The sequence below is a fragment of the Sander lucioperca genome, chromosome 10 (assembly GCF_008315115.2).
Source record: "Sander lucioperca isolate FBNREF2018 chromosome 10, SLUC_FBN_1.2, whole genome shotgun sequence".
Lineage (NCBI taxonomy): Eukaryota > Metazoa > Chordata > Actinopteri > Perciformes > Percidae > Sander > Sander lucioperca.
The window spans coordinates 14,231,630-14,237,629 of NC_050182.1; positions in this window are offsets into that span (position 1 = coordinate 14,231,630).

Below are 6,000 nucleotides of genomic sequence, written 5' to 3' on the forward strand. Positions count from 1 at the left end.
ATTGATGGCTAATTGCTAATTTTGTCCGACTGTGTGTCGGGAGTTCAGCGGCCGGTGCTGCCTGTGTTGCTGCCTCGCCGGCCGGCCTGCCTTCCTTAACAGACCCCGGCCTGCTGGGAGGTAGATGGAGCTCCGTCACGGCTGGCAGCCCACGGCACTCCATACCCGCGCAAAGTCACCGTTTTTTGGGTTAATGGACTACCAAACGCCGCTGCCCTGACAGAGCTCCAGGGCCTGCAGCTCCCCTCCTCCTGCTAAATGGCCGGTGTGTGTGAGTGAGAGCACGGTCAGCGAGCTTGTTACGCCCGCAAGCTCTTACTGCAGGTTCCAGTTAATCTCATAATGGATATGTGTGTTGAGTTATTTAAACAAACGATCATGGAAATAAACGCCTCTTGTCCGCGAGTCTCATTGATAGAGCTGCGGCTGGATGGAGCTCTAGCAATGAGAGCTAGCTATCCTCCTCTTAGACCTCTGAAACGAAACCCCTAATGTTCACAAAAAAGCATTACATTGAAATCGGACACCATAGTTAGCTTTATAAGACCTTGGGGTAGATGTTCTATAAGTGGCGTGACGAAATTCAAACAGTAAATATACGAAAGTTATGCCGGCAGCTGGCAGTCAGCCAGCTCCGGAGCTCTGCGGAGCCCTGAGCCCCGGTCGTCCAATAACCGAGAAACGGTGACTTTCACTGGGTATGGAGTTTGCCGCTTTCTCGTCAGACTGTGTGGAGCTCCTAAAGTTGAGCAAAACATTACGTGAATTACTACGAGAATGGATGACTCCACCCACATTCATATAGCGCTGTGTGAACGCGTTCATGTGATTGGCTTATAAGTAAACAATCCCCCATGTGGGGTGCGTTCTTGTGATTGGCTAAAACAAGGGAGATATCTGATTGGTTGTAGATCATTCCCTGTTTAAAAAAAGGCATTTGTGTGTCGAGCCAAGTCAGGGCAGTCTCAAAATTCACACACTGCAGTGAAGTTCACAGACCGCAAGCAGTTTGTAAATCAAGATATATTTGTGTGTGCATCAGAAATACATTTCTGAATCTTGTCCTGTGCATTTCTGAATATTGTGTGCATTTGAAATGTTGTTTGCATTTCTGAATTTTGTGTGCATTTCTGAATTTTGTATGCATTTGTGAATCTTCTGTGCTTTTTAAATTTTGTGTGTGTATTTGTGAATCATGTGTGTGCATATATGAATCCTGTGTGTGCATATGTGAATGTAGTGTGTGCATTTATCTTTATTGAGACTCTTTTAGCTCCATACACAAGTGACACAATGATGTGAAGATTGAACAGGTAGTTTTGAGATTTCAATTCTGAAAATGGGGGGGGGGGGGGGATTCCTCCCCCAGAAAATTTTGAACATGAAACACTTCATTTCCTGCATTCTTGTGAATTTGTATGCACCTATTTATACCTTTTTCTGAATCAATTTATGCTGGCAATATGTAAAGGGAAACATAGGGGACAATTCAAAATATAAAAACATAATGGAATATATTGCAATAAGGCTCTCAGGCTTTCTGTATTGCTCTCAACTATTTATTCTACCTTGGATCGACTTTTCTAATTATATCTGAGTCAGCACACATGTAGCCTATAATTTACTCTTCCCTCCTCTTTTGCATCTTTTGTTGGGGAAGTAACCTCCTTAAATGTGCACGTGACAATTATTCACCTCAATTATACATTAATTCATTTTAATGAACTAATAAAGCCCTGGACTGTAATATTTCAGATTTGTTTGAGCAAGATTTCTGCTCATGTTCAAAACTTTGTGCACATTCAAAATATAACTCATCCCATCTGTGTTCTCTGTAATTTGGAGGAGTCGTAGAGGAGTACTTAAACTTATGTCATCCTTTTCTTTCACCTTATACTCAAAACGTATTATGGAGTTAGATTCCCCTTTACACCTTGTAGCATATAACAACCAGAAACACTAGCACATTAGATTCATCCCCAAAACATGTAGGCTAAGCACTGTAATGCAAGGTTAATAGTGCTGAGTCCTTATAGTTGCAATTCCCAAGTTGAACCACTTCTCACACCACTTTAACTTGAATGTAGCCTAATGGTAGAGCGCTTCTTGGCTTCAGCTTGAAAAGTTGCACTTTCAACACAGTCTAATCACCGTTGCTTGCAGTCCCTATGGCGACAACACGTCATGGGGTTTGCTTATGAGCTTCTGGATCTTTGAGTCGGTAGCCTACCGCGGTAGTGGTCTTGTAGTCTCTCCTACCTGTGCTGAGCGGGCGAGGTCTCACTGTAGGATAGTCTTGATTTCTCACAGCGAGACACGCGATCAGGCACACAGAGAGACCGACGGACAGACAGAGACACACACACACACACACACACACACACACACACACACAGACACACATATAGGCTACAATTACCACAGTTTTCCCAACTCATCCTGTCTCAGGCACGTTTACATAGGCTATTGTCCGGTTTTCATATTTGTGTTTTCAAAATACATTTGGGGCTACACTCAAAACATTCGGGGCTGAAGCCCCGGCAAAATCGGCTTAATCGAGACAGCTATCTAGCTAGGGGAGGGGGGACAATGACGCTGGCTGAGATGGATTACATGGACTGTTGAAAGTGATAAATATTCCCATGTACATTATGTATGTGAATCAGAGTTTTCTGTTGCACGGCTAAAACAATTTTTGAACGTACACATTTTCCACCAAAACAAGTTCCTTTCCTAGGCTATTTTGCAGTGGCACCGCGGCTTTTCCCGATACTTAGTGCAGCCCATGACGATTGTGATTGGTCTGAAGAAATGCTAATAAACCACAGCACCTTTTTCTCCCATCCTGGAATGCTGTGTGGACTAGCCAGACCCTCTTTGCAGCGCTGTGGATGAGGGTCTGGCAAAGCGAGGCTCGTAATCTAATACGTACTTCGCTAAATGTCAAGGCCGCGCCCCCCTTTTAGGGGATAGAAAATGATCCCTTAGAAGTCAATGCAATGTGACATGTGTTTGGATCATAATTTTGACAAATTTGCGTCGATTTATTTCTTGTTAAACAAATGTTCGTTTTATACACGTATTATGTTTATTTTGTGACCTTGCCTGAACTTGAACGTTCACGATACCTTAATAAATTATGGTTGATCGCCGTCATGTCCCCTCAGTCTTCCCCCGTATAGTCTATATCCTAAATTCCGCCGGATGCATGTATTTTCCGTTTCCTTCCGCTTCTTTGTGTTGGAATTTTAAATTTGGTGGATGTATTAGGACTATGGTTAACTGCTCCTACAATCTCTGCATGGTAAAATGAGACAGCTAGCTAGACTATCTGTCCAATCTGAGTTTTCTCATGCACAACTATTTCGCAGCGGCCCTGTGCGGAGTTTAGCACCACCCATGATGATTCTGATTGGTTTAAAGAAATGCCATTAAACCAGAGCACGTTTTCCTCCCATCCCTGAATGCTATTATTACTATTCTACTAACTACACTTTTGAAACACATAGTTAAAAGTATTACATGTGTGAATGGTTGTTAGTACTAACGGTTACTAAACTAGCAGCTAGGTGGAGCGCAGCCGATTTTGTCCACATACCGGTCCCTGGCTTCCTTATTTAAAGTATCCCAGTAAATTCCACATCCTTTTCTGGATTTTAACATCTTTTTTTTTCTTTTCTTTCTCCCAACTCTGCTTCTTCTCCTCGTTCGAATTGCTGTATGTTTACATTCGTGAGGCCATCAACATGGCCGCCATGTCCCAGAATGCAACACGGCGCCCAATCCCTATTGTGGCGCTAACGAGCCATTTTTGTGCGCCTATTCCCGAAACCCTCAAAATACGTACATTTTCAACAGACTTGATGCGACTGCCAATTTTGGTGAGTTTTTGAATATGTTAAGCCCCTCAGCCATAATAATTCAATACTGACTATATCAACTATTGATGAAATATTTTCCTTTGACATTGGTCCAGTATTAAACGAGATCGCTGCAGTCGGCAACGGCAAAACAAGCTACAATGTAAGTTAATAGGAAAATTGTCCAGCTTGTATTTACGTTCATAAAAGTGCTCGTTTTGCCACTGACAGGCTCAGAATGATATTCTAAGTGTCTGACAACATTATGGAAAGGATTTCTAAGGAGGTCGACCTTTCTGTTAAAGATAGGGTGACCAGACGTCCCGGTGTGACTGGGACAGTCCCGATTTTGTATTGCGTGTCCCGAGTCCCGACAAAAGCCTGTCGGGATGCTAAAATGTCCCGGTTTACACCAGGAACGGGCAGCTACGTGCTATTTGTTGCTATCACCTAGCAACCGTCTCTACTTGAGGAAAGCCCTGTGAAAGGTTTAATTTTCGGAGGAATCATAGCCAAATCAGTCTAATACATTGATGCCATTAACACAAAGTTTAGGAGCGCAATACTAATGATTTAGTTTGAAGTTCCTGTGACGTGACGTTTTCAGTCTACGGTTCAGACTCAAACACACGGCGGAGCTCTGAAGCAGACCTGTGCGTCGCTTAGTGTCCTCCCTCGCTGTGGACATGCTGCGGCAGATGTGTTGCGTTTGTGCTCCGTGTATTTCTGTAGCAGTAGTTTGAGTTTTCCACCTCCGATGTAGAGCAGCATACAGCCACTTCCCTAGCTAAACTATTTGTCTCATTCAGAGACCAGAGTCTCAAACGGGGCTCTGTGTCTGTCAGAAGGTCTGAGATCTACCGTATCAGCAGAGCAATCACGTAATGCACAACAGACTATGGTGCAGGTAGATTATTTTCTGAAATATAGTGACTTTATTCTTGTAATAGCCTATTATAACTTTATTTTTCTCAAAATATCACAACTCCTCCAAATCACAGAGAACAGATGTATTTTAATGTGTACAAAGTTTTGAACATGAGCAGAAATCTTGCTCAAACATCTGAAATATTACAGTCCAGGGGTTTATTAATAAATTCAAATGAATTAATGTATCATTGAGGTGAATCATTGTCATATGCACATTTAAAGAGGTTACTTCCTCAACAAAAGATGCAAAACAGGAGGGAGGAGTAAATGATGCTAGGCTACATGTGTGCTGACTCAGATATAATTAGAAAAGTCGATCCAAGGGAGAATAGTTGAATGCAATACAGAAAGCCTGAGAACCTTACTGCAATATATTCCATTATGTTTTTATATTTGGATTGTAATCTATGTTTCTCTTTACATAAAGATATTTGCAGCATACATTGATTCAGAAAAAAGTAGAAATAGGTGGATAAAAATGCATAAAAATTCACCAGAATGCAGGAAATGAAGTGTTTAATGCTCAAGATTTTCAATAAATCATTTTAATTATTTTGGTGTTATTGGAATAAATAACACTTCAAAAAATCTTTTTTTTAGAAAAAATCTTAACATAAATCTCACACTAAACTGAAAAAGGCTGTTGCTGCAATTTTGTTAGTTTACAGGAAAAAACGAACTAATGAAGTTACTGTCTGGGTCTATGTCTGACCTGGGCTGGCACATGTTCACGTTAAAAAGCGTGTGTGTGCGCAAGCACTACTGCTAAACTGTTAGCAGCATCAGACTTAAGCTAACGTTAGCTATCCATCAGTAGTAACTGTCACAGCATCATTTACCACACTGACTGAGAATATTCACGTATCTTATGAGCCTCATATATCAGTGTGAAAGTCTCGATTACCTAGCTACACAACGGCATTTTTCTGTTTCTCTCCTGATGTGACAGCGCGATTCTTCCCTCCCTCTCCTCTTCCCTCGATGCCGGTCTGGTCTAATAGCCTGGCGCCAAACCCCATATATCAGGATCTTTTTTAGGACATGGCAAGAGGACAAATCGAAGACCAGGGTTTTTGGATGTATTGTTGGTGCAACAAACTACTCAGCAACTTTTCGGCATAGTTATTAATTGTTTAAAGTAAAAGTTTGGAGCAATTTACATTTCCTCTGTCGTTTACGATGTTGTCATCTATGGGGAACGCGGGATTGT